The sequence below is a fragment of the Pinus tabuliformis genome, chromosome 1_1 (genome assembly GCF_031772625.1).
Source record: "Pinus tabuliformis cultivar Carrire ecotype Pingquan chromosome 1_1, CPIR1, whole genome shotgun sequence".
NCBI classification, from domain to species: domain Eukaryota; kingdom Viridiplantae; phylum Streptophyta; class Pinopsida; order Pinales; family Pinaceae; genus Pinus; species Pinus tabuliformis.
The window spans coordinates 693,022,533-693,038,887 of record NC_142297.1 but is presented as its reverse complement, the minus strand read 5'-3'; positions in this window follow the sequence as shown (position 1 = coordinate 693,038,887).

The window sequence follows — 16,355 nt, the reverse complement described above, 5'->3', positions numbered from 1 at the left end:
AAATGGAACTATCATAGTAGAAGAATAGACTGATCACAAGAATATATGTATCATTAACATAATCTCCTAATACTCTTGGAACTTAAAAATCAACAAATTGATCACACAACAAAAAGACTATTTTTGTTTCTAAAATCTAACCTTTTTCCCTCCTTTCTGATGTATTATATAGGGAAAATACATAAAATCTTAGATCCACAAAGTGTGGTTGCATACCTATGAAATATTTACAATATCTTAGAGTTTAATTTACAAAAAATAATTAAAATCCTACCTTTATATCTATTCGAATCTCTATTTGCCATTTAAACATAGGTCAAATCATCTCAAAAAAATTGTATGCATCCTCTTCATTTTTCCTGGGAAAAGGAAGACTCATCGCTGAAGTCTAGGCCTGAAACTGTTCACACCCTTGTAGGTTTCATATATGGAATTGTAACTTGTATTCCTACTTGGTAGCAAAATTGAAACATGAACCTGTGAAATCTATTGAAACTGTGCAATTGTCCCGTGTAACTGTTTACTCCTTTTAAGGCTCTTTTCTCTTGTGTTGACTTATATTTTCTTCCCTCCCTTATCCAATAAACCCTTTATGACATATTGCAATAGTATATCAAAAATAAACTAACCATCAAATAGAAGAAATGAAGCATGTCAAAATACTAAAGTAGAATTAGGGTATTTTCAACAAAATAAGGGTTTTGTATATTTCTTTTCCAACAAGCTAATTTGATCATACTTCCATAGCCTTTATAGTTTGAGAAAGAAGGTTTAAGTTGTCTTGGCTTCTTGTCATCCTTCTAGTACCTTTCTGTATGGTTTTTCTAGCTTTTAGGGCTTATTTTCCTTTTCCGCCTACATACTCTGTTTTTCTCTCTTTGTTGGCCTTTTTTTTTTTCTCTTTGAAACATTCACAATACTTCTTCTTCATCAAAAATCACTTCCTCCTTTAGCTTAGGTTTGACGTTTTCCTTCAAACTCAGTATTTGTTTATTGCAGGATGAGTATGGGGTTTTCTACATTAAACCCTACGCTTTGTTTCTATTTCTTCATCCCATGTTTCCCTATTTTGTTTACGTTTTTTCCTTTTTCACTTTTTGCTGTTTTGTGTTTTTCCTCCTCTTCTTCTAGAATTTTCTTTTGTTGTATTATTGTTCTCCTCTCATAGACCCTAACCTTTGGTTCTTTTGTTGGGTTTTCAAAATGTTCTTCAACAGGGATATGACTAGATTCTCCCTCTGTTTCTTGAGCTAGGATTTTAACATAAATTTTAGTTTGACCTCTCCTTTTCCTTTTGGGTGCAACGTTTCTCATATTTCTTTGTCTCAGTTGTTCCACCTGCTTGCTCAACTCATGAGTATATAATATCTTTATTAGGTCATGATGACATATGTCATGAGGTAACATCTCAGGTTTGGTTCTAGGTTTTGTAGAAATTTTCAACAAACTTTGATTAAGAAAATAGGGCAAATTCATTGTCTTGAAACTTTTTAAATGACACAAAAACCTCATGTGATACAAATAAGTTTAAGAGTAACTACCTTCATAAGTGAAGAAGAGTCACACAGTCTTTAGGGAACTAGACCATTCAAGTTTAATCATGTTTTGGGGGACTCGTATATTCTAGCCTTGGTCTTGAAAGTCCTCATTCAAAAGGAAATTTAGGTCCATGTTTTGTAGTCTATACTTTTCAAACCATCTTTCTCTTTTAGTAGGAAAACTCGTGGCCTCTGTAATCAATTCCTTGGTGATTGGAAACTATAGCATTCTTATTCAGGTTGTGCTGGCATTAAAATAATATATAAAGTCATGACGCCAACTCAGGTTATGCTCATTGAAGCGATTGAAGACTGATTCCCAGCCTGCATTTCAAAAAAATGACAATATTTATTGATAAACCTCAAAATACATTCCATCCAACTCAAAACGTTTCACATGACATGATCTTGCCATCTTGCAAATGCTCTTATGTTACAAGTCCTTCCACAACCTTGAACCCCCCTGTTTAGATGTTGTAAACCCTTCCACAACCTTGAATCCCCCTGGATAGATGTTTTAAACCCTTCCACAACCTTGAATCCCCCTAGTCGAACACTGTAAACCCTACTACAACCTTCCTGTGCACTACAAATGATTTTTTGGGTTTGTTGGAAATCACTGTTTAGGGAAAACTTTTTGTTTTTAGGGTTTGATTTTAGAATTCTTTACTAGGCTTTGAAATGGTGCTAAATGTCAAATTAAGGAGAAAAAAGGTAGAACTTTGTGAAAAAACACTTAGGCATTTGAAATGATAAGGGTAACAAATTGAAAACCAAACTTTAAAGCTTTTCTGTGAGTGCTACAAAAATATTTTGTAGTGCTAGTTGTAGGCTTGCGATAGGCTCATTTCATTGCGAAAAACTTAGGGAAATATCAAAGCTAGGTGAAATGATTTTCTTTTACATGTCTCTAGGCTTATATAGTAATTTACAAAAAAAAAAAATTATAGGCCCTTACACCTTGTACAATAGACTGAAAATCATAACTTGAGAACCTTTAGGAAAGTACAAACTTGGTGCTAACAAAAAGTATCCAACAAAGGAGAGAACTTGATTAAACCCATTTATGAGAAATAAATTTTGGTCATACTATATGTGGTTCAAAAATGACACCATTACCTAATTGGAATACAGTTCAAAGTAGAAAAATATCATGATAATTTGAAGTAATTCTTGAAACAAGATTATCTTCATATGAACAAAAAAAGTTGGTTACACATGCTAATTTATGATTTTAATATTATCTACAAAAGAAGGAAAACATAATATCACTTTCAAGAAAAGAAGAACAAATAGAGGGTTTGCCATGTGATATTCTATTCCATGATTTCACTAGGTGGAAGAAGCAAGGATAGAATGGAAGAAAGATAAGAATGTATATGATGTCATTCCACAACTACAACAGGGCCTAAGTGCATTAGATAAATTTGTGTGAAAGGATGATGTGTTGTTGTATCATGATCAACTATATCTATGTAGGAATTCCCATCTCAAATAAAAGTACATGTTAGATTCACACGCTTCTCCAATAAGAGGATATTTTCTTGAAAACATACCACATGATCAAGAAGTAATTCTTCTAGGAAGGTCCTAAAAATTATGTTAAATTTTGTATGGAAGATTGCGTGGTCAACTAATAGAATAAGGGAGAAAAATTAAGACCCGATGTATCCTACAACAATTAGTTATATGAAGTCAACATTGTGAATAATTTTAAATGGATTTCACTATAGGATTACCCAAATTTGAAAGAAATAATTCCATTATGGTAGCAATGTATTTACTGGCAAAGTATGTCCATTTTTTGCCTCTTTCTCATCCTTTGAAAGAAACTACATTGGAATCAACATTCATGGAAATATTCCAAAAGTTCAACATGGAATCCATAAGATTATTGTAAGTGACGAAGATCAAATAATAAATGGAAACTTTGGACTAAATTATTTTCTTGTTTGGGTACTCATATGATAAGTTCCTCATAGCTCATCTTATCATTGATCCTCAGTTTGATGGGGAAAATGACAATTTTTATAGATGTTCAGAAGGATATCTTCATTGCTTTATATCTGATAAATAAATAAAATGAGTCAAGTGGTTTCCCTTGCGTGAATGGTGGCACAACACATCCTTCCATACTTCATAAAAAAATGTCCCCATTTATGGCACTTTATGGATATCATCCTCCATCCATCACATCACCCTTGAAATAAATTTCTAAGGTTTAAGTAGTGGAAAACTACATAGGGCACCAACAGGGGGTTGTCAAACTATTGAATGACAATTTTTTTATAACACAAAATAGGATGAAACGACAAGCATATCAATGTCAGAATTAATAGGAGTTTGAAGTGGTAGATTAGGTGTTTTTAAGGCTATAATCATATAAATAGATGTCCCTCAGAAAAACAAAACAAGGATAATAAATTAGCACATAGGTATTATAGTCCCTATAAGGTGTTATATATGATTGCAAGTGTGGTTTACAAATTGGATTTTCCTTCATCTTCACATTTACATCCAATCTTCTATGTTTCTTGCTTCAAGGATGTAATTTTTGACAAGATCCCAATCCAAACTCTTTTACTAAAAGGGAAGATTATACTAGAACTAGAAACAATCCTCTAAACAAGGATTAAGTATCTATAAAATCAAGTAATTACTAAGTCCCACATCAAATAGAAGAATCTACTAGTAGAAGTGGTGACATGGGAAGATGAGTTATTCATGCAAAAACATCCATAGTAAAGTGTTAAAGGGTTTCTCTTTTTTTTGGAAGGGGAATAGCATGTTAAGCACATAAATCTCCTTATTAATCCCTAAATATTGAGTTATTACATTTACATTTTTATGTATTTCAAAACCTTTCATTGTTCCCTTTCATTATAATTTACCCTTTGTCTACCATATATATACCAAGAAGACCTAGTCTTAGCATCATTTCATATTGTCTTTTGTAATATATTCATTGTGAAATGAGGTTTCCCCCTTGAATTTGATTATATTCATTAACTTTTTTTATCATTCTCAAGGCACTTGGATCATAACAAAATATTCCTCCACCCAATTTATAATGACAAGAGAGTCTCAAAGACTTGAATTTTCTGACCTCCTTTTCAGTTGCCAACAAAAGAGTCAATTTTAACTCTATTAACTCCAAAACATTATTGGTTCTTGTCTCTAAACCTACTTTGAATTTCAAATAATAAGAGTATGACAAATAACACATATATCCTACTCCACAAATAATAGGGTTTCCTTAAGCTAAACCATCAAAGTAAATCTAAATGAATTCTTCATCAATAACCCTAGGGATTTTAATGGTCATATTTTGTGGAAAGTTATTGAGAATATTCCAATTATATAAACCATAATATAGGGATAATGACTCTATCCTCAAACAAGGTAGCATTCCTTGATAACCAAATTCCCCCCAAAACAGCAACATGAACATAACCTAGCACAAGGTCCAAAGTCCACTCGAAATATTTATATATAGTGTTAATGAGACTTCAACCTTGATGGAGGCTCATTAGTGCCTTTACAAATTGGTTAAAAAACCATACTCTTTTTGTGTAGTCCCAAAATTGTTGGATTTTTTGGTGAGGAGCACAAATTTTTTCACTAGTGGATGAGTTCAATTCCTATGATGGATTCTATTGGAGCCATGGGTCACATTGGAGTGGTGATCAAACATGTGGTTGACCCTAAAGAGATTATATCACATGGTCTCATGTTACACATATGTGGATTAAAGCCCATTTCTATGTCCATTAATTTTTTTAACTCAAAAGGGTCAAATTTGTTGGAGAGGAGGAATGTTCAATTTCCATGAAAGTTTTAACTAGAGCTTTTAGAGTCACCTTAAGGTACTAGTGGGACATGTGACTAGACTCAGAGAGATTATATTAAATGGTCTCATGACTCATGGATAGATAAGTGGATCAAATCCCACTCCCACATCTTTTAATTTAATCCACATAATTCGATAAAACTTCTTTCCATGCCCTTCAATTTTGTTTTCCAAAAGGATTTGGTTCCATTGGCAAAGAACAAGGGGCATTCCACTACTAGGAAAGATTTAATCCCCACGAGGAATTTTCCTGGAGTCGTGGTTCACCTTGAGGTAGCGGCCAAATGTATGGTTGCATTCAAAGCAATTATATTGAATCGTGAGATGTACACCCATAAGTGGATTAGAGCCCACTTCCATGTCCTTTAATTTTTATTATTGGATCCATTGATGAGTAGCAAGAGTTTCACTATTGGGAAAGTTTCAATTCTCATGAGGGATTTTCTAGATCCATAGGGTCACTTTGAGGTGGCAACAAAACATGTGGTTGCATTGATAGAGATTATATTAAATGGTATTGTGACCCGTGCATAAATAAGTGGATCAAAGGTTACTCTCATATCCTTACTTTTTTTCTGTTAGATCCATTAGGGAAGAGAAAGCAGTTTATCACCAATGAGAATTGTTCAATGAACCAAAAAGGGACTTTCCTGGAGCGACGAGTTCACCAATAGGTAGGAATTGAATGTGTGGATGCACATAGAGATATTATATTAATTCATCTCGTTACCTATGCATAGATAAGTGGATCAAAACCCACCCAATATCCTTCAATTTGTAAGCACATGAGCTCATGGTTTGAATGTAAAGTAGGTGGAGTAGCTCCACGCCCATCCAAGCTCAATTCTCATTGAGGCTAGATACTATCGCAAAGAGTGAGGGTGCTCCCTTCCACATCCATGACAATCTCGCAATAATTGGCTAAAAATTTATATACTCAAACATGAGGAGTTTGTGCTAAACTACCATAAAAAAAATGTTTATATATATATATAAATAATTGCTTTAAAAGTTCTACATATCATTTGTAAAAAACACACTCATATCTCGATTTAATATGTAACCTAAAAAAAATTAAAAATAAATAAACCATTTTAATTTATTTAAAATATTTTATTAAAAATAAATTTATTTAAACCATTATAATTATTTATGAATATTAACATAATGTTAACATAAATTATATTAACATAATGTTAATAGAAATTTTCGGGCAAAGGATGCAGTAGGCTGCTTCCGAAATTTGGATAATATTTGAAATTTTTTCGAGGTGCTTCAGCTGCCATATGGACTTAGGAATGCCTCAAAGTGCCGGAGAGATGATATTTAGCTCTCGCAACTCAGAGGGGCCTGCCATGTTTGAGCTATAAGAAAGACGGACATGATGATTTTCGCTTACAAATGGAGTGGAATCAGAAAAGAACAATAAGCATACCTGAGATGGACGTTTCAATAATATTTTTAATTTAACTCTGGCAACTTTTAAAACTTTGAAATTCTCCATGGGAATTCAAGAAGGCAGGAAAGAATATGGACACTTATATCAGCGGGGCCATATGACATTTGGTCACCGCGCCCTCCTCAATGTCCGTTCTAAATAACCATTCGGAATACCACCACAACCGAAATCCCATCACTCCTGAAACAGTTCCCAAATATCCCATCACTCCATCTTTTGTACCAGGACATCTCTGATCTCATCATCTTGTGCAGATTGGAATAGCCTACTGCGTGATGAACCGTCTTGATTCCGCCGACTTCAGTTATTAGAGTTCATTGATGAAAAATATACGTTTTAGAGACAAACTAAAGATTCATCTCTAAAGGAAAAGGGAAAGCTTTAAATGATTGAAGCACTCATACATGACGATTGTTCCAACAAATCATCAATGTTTTCTGCCATGTCATGCCAGACGGAAGGGTATCGATACCCCATATTTTTATTATCATTTCTTTCTTCTCCTATGAAATAATAAGCAATATCTAAGAATAACCAGTGATCCAGCTCCTCATGGAGTTTGTCATGACTGATTTAAATCTTTGTTGTATCTCCACAAGTAGTGTGTGGTGAAGTCGATCTAATTATTCCTCCCACTAATTTTGGTCATTTCCTCCATAAATAACAGCCCCCATTATTTTCAACGACGATGGCAAACCATCACATGCCTTTACAAACAGACCCACCCCATCTTCAAATTCCGGTGGTGGAAGTAGTTTATCGATAAAGGTATACAAGCAGAAGACTTCTTTGGAGTGCAGTGTATTCAGTCCCACTAAATTATAACTGGACGACCCTAACAGTCCTGAGCTCTTGGGACTAAGAATATTTTTAATTGGCAAAAGCATATCTAGCTGTTCGGAATTATCTACATCTTCTTCAATGATAATAGCGTGATAATATGAGAGATGCCTTTCAGGTATACCTTGGCCACTACTCTCAATTTTGACGCCTATACCTTTCAAGTCCTTAACAACCTAGCTCTGCTCAGAGTTTAGAGACATTCCAGCTGCCCTTTCTCTAAGATCAAATATAAAGTAGCATTCATTAGAGGATTTATTGTAACATGATCTCCTACGATTGAACAATTTTTTGGCACGTGTTATTTTCACCACCCCACCCATATCAACAACAGTCCCAACAACCTCTGTTTTCACCAGCTCCTCCTCATGCTGCGGTAGCATTGCTTTTTCAAACTCTCACGCTCAAGCCAGTTGGATATTTTGCCACATCCATTGGTGTCTTTGGAACTGTTTTCAAAATGTCATGTAAGGCCTCATCCAAGAGCTCGCCCTGGTCCCCGAATAACTTTAATTGAGAGAGAAATAAGCAAATAGAAACGTCCAAGTATCACGCGTTTTATATCAATCCAACAAATTGAAAACTAACACGCGTGGAAAAGTGGGATCGTCACTCATTCTATCCACTGCATAAGGAAGAGCGTTTCTCAGTTTTTGAATAGTGTCCTAGTCTTAATGTCGTTTCGTTCCCCTGTTTGTCGGTCAAATGTTGTTTTATCTAGGAGCCTTTGCATATGTTCAAACTACTCTGTTTTTAACACTGACGGACCACATAATGCTCTACGTTGAGAAAGACAGAAGGATGGTAGCTCCAGAATCTTTCATGAGGAGGAGTTTATCTCGGCAACAATAGCGAAAATTGGTAGCGTGGACAGAGGCTATTCGATTGGCATCCATCATTTGAGAATAAATATTCTTATCCTTCTCCAATTCGGACTTGTCATAAAGATGAATCCATGGTCAATAAGGGACCACTATCTTAACATTGGGACCACTTTGGTTTATGAACACATTCTAGTCGAAATAAAAAGTATAGTGAAAGTTTTCTAAACACCCAGACCACAATGGTTTATGAACATCAGTTGATGGAATTCCGAAGACCTTCCAAGAGAGCTTGAACATTTTATTCAACACGTAACAATTTATACACCAGATAGTTATAGATTTTACAACAATTTGCTATTATTTCTTCAACTATCCCTGTCGACTTCGTTGCTTGTCGCCGACTAGCTGTCATGGGAACAAACATCAAGCGACGTGATTATTCTAACAAACCTCCCCTTAATCATGACAACCTAAACTTTAAGGTGCCTGCTAGTCTCAGTTTCAGTGAGGTCTTACAACAGAGCATAATTTTTTTTTGATAAGGGGGCTTTCATATTTTGTTGTTGATTTCACAGAGCACAACTCTCTTCAGTGGACACGATGTTGCAAACATTCCTATCTGTCAACACTCCACTGGATATTCTCTGCGATCTACGCCACACACGCATCACGGTCTTCATCAGTGGGCAATCGATTGCAGACACTCTTATCTGCAAACACTCCACTGGATACTCTCTACACCACACAGGCATCATGGTCAACATCAATGGACACTCGTTTGCGGATACTCCTATCTGCGAAAACTCTACTGGATACTATCTGCGCTACTTAGGCGTCACGGTCGACACAACCTTCTTTAGCAGACAGTGGCTTGCACACACTCCTATCTGCCAACACTCCAATGGATCTATGCCACACAAGCGTCATGGTCAACACAATTTTCATCAGTTGACACTCGGTTGCAAACACTCTCATCTGCCAACACTCCACTGGATCACTCTTTGCACCACACAGACGTCACGGGCAGCACAACCCTCTTCAACGAACACTCCACTCGAAACAACGCTTTCCAACAGCATTAATGACACGGCATACTCCACCTTCCCTTCACAACCACCGAGCCCTCCTCTGGCTCTTCACATCACAGAGCCCACAACTTTGCACACTGTCTCTAAGCTCCTAGGCTCACTCTTATGCCCTCTTCCGGACAACACTGGGCTGCACATAGGAGACTCAGATTCTTCCTGTAGCAAATCCGACTACGATAATCGGCCAAGAAAAATGACCTCTTTCTGTGGCTCGATCTACTCAGGCGTCTCTACTACACACTATGCACTCCATGTTGCTCTACATACAGTAGGACAACATCACAACTCTTTACTTTTCTTCACGCTGGCTCAAGTTTACGCCTCCTCCTGTCAGACAAGACTCCAACAGGGATCTTCTCTTGTAACGAATTTCTTCTCCTCTAGGTGACTCGATGCACCCTCAGCGACGTCCACAGCCCTCGGCTCTCCTCGTCACACTTCACCCAGCAGATCTATGCTAGATCCTAGCAGCCACACCATCACACCACGGTCACCATGCCAAAATTCACATGCTCCTTTAACAGTGCCTTTTCTTCAATAGATTTTGTGAAGAAACGGCCCCAATGGCCATTTCATGCACATTCACGGGCTACCTTCAAATGAGACAAACATGTAGGGAGGTCATCCCTCTCCCTCAAATCTTGATGGATCGAACTTTTCAGGGTCACTGAAATACTTCACAACGCATTTTACCACATGATTGTCCATGAGCTGCAAATTCTACAAGCTTGCTTGCTGCTTCTCAAGGCAGCTCCTCCACACCTCTTCCTAGATTCATGACTCCTTTCAAACACTGGGCACCACCAACAATTTATTGTCTGCAGTGATTTCTCTATGACCTTAATAGATACTAAAATAAACTTCCAAGCTGGCTTGATCTTCCGAGCTCTCCATCACACCATACACAACGATCAATAGTTGCAGCTACCTCAGGTTGCGATTGTCCTCGATACACCAGGGGCACACTCCATGACTTTACACACTTCAGACTGCAACTCTCAACTACAAGAGGCCCTGCCTCTCCTTCTCTGAAGTTCTGCAAGCAACAACTCTATTCCACAACAGATGACGGCACGGTTCGCAGGCTTCTAAGAATCTTCGACCACAAATGATTAACAGTCAGATCTTCAAGCTGCAAAATTCCAAAAAAATGGGTGTTCGTGCCTTACTCCATGACACCAAGAACTTGGGCAACAACATCCTTTCGTAGATCTGACCGATCTTCGACACATTCTCAAGGAGGTCACTCGAGACACCCTTGGCACAGTTCCAAGTGTAGGCCTTTCAACCTAATCCACCGAGATCCTTCATGACTAATCCTTGAACAATACTGCGGCCCAGTCAATGACGAAGTGGATAATCCATCGGTGTCCTCACCTTAGACATATTCTTTAATGGTAGTAGTGAGACTCCATACAAAACCATAGGGATCCTTCACCTTTTCATATTGTTGACCCCAAGGACGCTCCGCAACCTCTTCAGGAACAGTTGCCCTTGCCTCACCGCTAGTTTAAATGCCACATCGATGTCACCCATCTCAAAATGGAGAACCAATGACGTGCCCTTATGGGTCACCGGCGATTTCACCTCTTCATCGGGCTCCTCGATCTCATCACGTACCACAACCTCAGCAGCACCAAACTTCATATGGGCGTGAAGGATGAGAGGAGCACTTGGTCAACCTTACATTTGGGATGATGAGACTTCGCAATTTCTTCAGCCGCATTTAACAACGGTCTCTCAACTGCACTTTGATGCAGGAGCATTCAGCTCAAACAATTAATTGTATTCTAGTAGACATAGGGGGTCTTGTATTTTCAAGGAAGTTGGATTCCTATGTATGTAATCATTAATGTTTAAGTGATTAGAATAAGAATTAATTAGATGTTGTGAGGATGTTTGTAGATAATCTCGAATGAAGGAGAACATTAGTGGTTAACAATGACGAGAGAGTTAAAAGTCAATTATAACTCTTAAGGTAGTTTCATGATTCGAGGAACTAGAGAGGATTTTTAGGGATTAACTGGAGTTAGAAGTGGACTTAGAGGACATTTAGGAGTCAGTTCAGTAGATTAAGGATTTGAACCAGAATTATTTAACAGAACCTTTTTGGTATAAATGTAAACCTAAAAGGCATAAACAAGAGTTAGATGGTTAGACAATAGATAGTTAACTAGTTAGATAGTGCTAGCTAGGGTGTGACTATAAGCCTACAGGAAGACTGTAAACCAGAGGCCACTGATATTGAAGATCAGGCCTGAGAGATAGAGTCTCAATATGTAATCAGTTGTTTGTACTTATATATACAAAGGTTTATTTCATAACTGTCTAAGTGTGTGAAACGAGTATTTAATGAATGAATTATATGTGAATTCGTAGGTTCTGTAACAGAGGTTGCACGCAGAGTTCTATAGAAATAAACTGAGAAGGAGAATGATTCAAAGGAATCATAGTGGGTCCTTGAATCGAGTTGAAGGATTAAAGTGAAGCTCTAGAGACATTACAATGTGAGAATTCACAGGAGTGAGTTGAGTAGCGGAAGTGGAAGTACGAAACCTTTGAAGAAAACCTGAAACCACAGGGAAAACACTGAAGAAATGAATTAAAGTCCAAGTAAAGGGACGAACGAAGAAGCGAGTCCTCGATGCACAGGGACCGTTGGATCTCGGAGATCAATGGATGAGGTCGAAGGAAATGAGCGGCCAAGATTAAATCGTGTAGACTGGTGTCAAGAAATGAACGACAGATATTGATTTAAGAAGTAGTGGAAGAGGAATCCAGAGAAGCCGTCGCAGCCATCGATGGTAGAAGATCTATGGTCATCGGGCGCTAACAAGCTCGGGCATTAGTTAACGAAGGAAGGCGGATTTAAAATTATAAGCGGATTATCGGGCGGAGAAAAAATGGTAAGTGGTATTGAAGGGTAATCACCTGATTCCATTCATCGCTTGACACATAGCACGAGAGTGGAGAGAGAAAACCGCTTTATCAGGTGGATATTATCCGTGCTTGTGTCTCACCCGAAATCGTTTTGGATCGTCAAATCAAGCAGATCTAGATCAATGGTCACAAAGCGTCGGGTTCATTGGTGATCAGGAAAAGACATCAGCCGTCGGATCAGGAAGAGGATCAACGACAGAGATTAATTCGCATCGGTAATGTGTAAGGACTGAGGAAAAGGGCGAAAAGGTAAGTTTATGAATGTTTATGTGTAATTCTGTTATAAAAGAATTATAATAGAAATAAAACGTGATAGAGGGTTTTGTGGTTAAGTCCGATATAACAAAGCAAAGTGTGGAGTTTGATTATATGCGGCTTAAGGTTTAAACTAAGGTTTATGAGGGTGAATGAGTCCCAATAGAAAGGAAAGGATGGATTAAAGGTTCGACTTGGTTAGTCTATAAATTATTCTGCAGAAATTAAGAAAGGGGCCTTAACCATATTCTAAATGATGATTTGACTCGTTTGTGAGTTAAATTCTTGGGACAAATGTGCTTATGCATTTGACAAGCATACTGTGGGTGTAAGCGGGGGTAACCCTGAATCACACTTACACATCATTCACGTGCTCCAGGGTTACACACAACCACACCAACGAGCCCTTACAATACGTAGATCCACGCTCAGCGCACCAAATAAGGCCCAACAGGGAGACATTTTCTTTATATCTTCATTCCCTTGGTCAATTAGCCTCTACAAGTGCATATTTTTGGGTGGCAGAACTACAACAATTGATAAAATTTGATAACCCTCGATGTTTGCCGAGCCACTTTCAGACCACCAAATTTGCAATAAAAATTCTCGTTCGGCTTTGCTCCAAACAACATTGCCAATCTCGGTGCACAACAGGCTCTCTCATAGCTGATAATGTGGGCTACACCTCCTCCAGCAAATATGCAACACACTGTAACCTGAGGTATACAGTCAACACACACGGACTTGCTTTCTCCAATTCCTCACTACCATGGCTCTAATACCAGTTGATGGAACTGGAAGACTCTCCAAGAGAGCTTGAAAATTTCATTCAACACATGACAATTTATACACCACATAGCCATAGATTCTACAACAATCTGCCATTATTTCTTCAACTACTCCTATCGACTCCACCGCTTGCCACTGACTAGCCATCATAATAATAGGCGTTGGGCATCATGATTATTCTAACAAATAAGGTGTATGTAAAAAAGACTAGCTAACATATTCTTAACATTAGCATCGAGACCACTAGGGTTTATGAACGTATTCTTAACATTGGGACCACTATGGTTTATGAACACATTCTAGACGGAATAAGAAGTCCAGACATAGTGAAAGTGTTCTCAACACCGAGACCACTATGGTTTATGAACACATCATAGTCAGAATATGAAATCCAAGCAGAACATGTAGTGACTTTGGAGGATGAAGAACCAGCCAAATTGTGATGGGAGTTTTGTTGTCAAGTTATCCTTTGCTATTGGTATATTTATGTATAATGGATGAACTAATATGCATAAATAATAACGGCGGGACAATGCACTGGAGATAAGCAGAATGCGCCTTTGCAAAGATGCGCGATAGAGGAAATTACAACCAAGAATGCGCCTTTCAAAGATGAAATCGAGGGGCTTATCATGTTAACGCGGGAGGCGGGGGTTTAACATTAGGTATTCACAAGTGCTGATGAAAAACGTCTCCCAACATAGAAAAGGAGTACATCAACCATTCGGTGGAAACTTGGGCAGAGGATATGGCATACAACGTGATACCCGTTCCATATATAATTACCAATTTCGAATTCGAATTCGGATTCAATTCGATACGGAAATAATTCAGGAATATTCATCCTACCACTACTAAAAAAATTAATTTTTCAATAAATTTAAAAAAATAAAAATTAACAATATTCAAAAAATTCATACTCTTCAAATTAATTGTTTTCAATCACATTATGGAAGTTGTAAATAAAATTAGATATTAAGACTTGTAAAAGAACTAATCATTAATGGAGGCGAAGGGAAGTGAAGGAGAAAGCACTCTTTCTACATGAACAAAAAAGAATAACAGGTCTTAAACTTTTGTAAAACAACTAATCAAAAAAGAATAACAAGTCTTAAACTTTTGTAAAAAAACTAATCATCAATACAGGCGAATGGAAGTGAATAAATGAAATGTAGAGAAAGCACTCTTTCTAAATGAACAAAAAAGAATTTGTAAAAGAACTAATTATCAATGGAGGTGTATGGAAGTGAATAAAATGAAATGGGAAGAAAACACTCTTTCTACATGAATAAAAAAGAATAACAGATCTTAGACTTTAAAATTTTTAGTTGGTTAATTAATAAATAGTAGTTAATGAAATTATTTCTTAATAATACATTATATAAAGTGATTTCCTGATAACTAATTGAATAAAAATAAATTAAAAATATTTTGAGAAAAACAATCTAAATCTTGGTTATGCAAAAATATCTAAACATTATATAATCTATTTCCCATAAACAAACAAGAAGTTGGATTTCAGCCAATCTTATTACAAATAAATAGTAAAATATTATTCACAATCAATAATATTCTATGAAAATCAATAATATTATATGAAAGGCATGTACTGAGATTTTAAAAGGTAAGAAAAAATACTTTAAAAATCGCCATTCCAGAAAATTCTAAGTAGTATGAAGATGCCTTTTTATATACATAAAAATTTAAATACCAAGTTACTCTATTTCATTTTTACAATATGTTTTCTATTTTTTTTTATTAAAATACTTCTCACCCCTTCTTTATTTCATTTCACTTTGAAGATGACATCTTTTTTGAACTCCTTTGTCTCTTCATTCTTCAATATTATCTGACTCGAAATTATGATTTACCATTGAATATCCTTTGTCTAACCCCATACATTGTCTAACCGTCTAAATTATGTTTGGGCCATTGCATATCCTTAAATGCCTACCTACAAGGAATAATAAAAAATCCACAATGATGGGTCCGTTGTTATGTTTCATTTTCTCTAATCTATTAAACACAGGGGAGGGGGAATTTCAGAGGACTTGCAGTGTTCAAATCACCAGACACCAAATGAATCGAACACTGGTCGTGATAGAAGACCATAAATTTTTTGAGAAGGGGAAGGCTTCGGTAGACTGTTCTTCTAGCACTACGATCCCGACCATAAAGGTTTGGCTTACGAACAGGAACATTCTTGGAAATTGACAACTAATTAATGTAAATTTGGGTAAAATTGTATTAGTTATTGACAAGTTAGTTTTATACCAAAACAACAGTTATGTAATTGAGGAGGTCATATAAAACTGATGAATGCACGAACTATTGTAATGGAGAATCATTTATTGATTGAATAGAAATTCCAATCCCTTACCCCGTGGATGTTTCATTGACACCCTGTCAGGGTTTTACTACGTAAATCTTGAGTTTTTACTTTTGTGGTTGTATTCAGTTTCATTTTCTTTCTTGTTTAGTAACTTCTTGTAACTACAAATGGTATCAGAGCAGTTGAGTTGAGTTTGGAGGTGTGGTGAAAGAACCTACGTGATTTTTTTAGAGGAGTGGTGAAAGAACCTGCGTGATCTTGTTTCTTCTTTGGAGGCGTTTGCAATGAAGCCAGAGTTGCCACATCTGTTAAGGAAGCTCCTGTCGCCAGAGTAAAAGAGTTGTGTGTGTGTGGCAACATCCGTTGAGGAAGCCAAAGGCCCCTCTGAGAACTGCATGGACCCTCTGCCTGACTGCTGAGACGTTGTGTGAAAACCTACC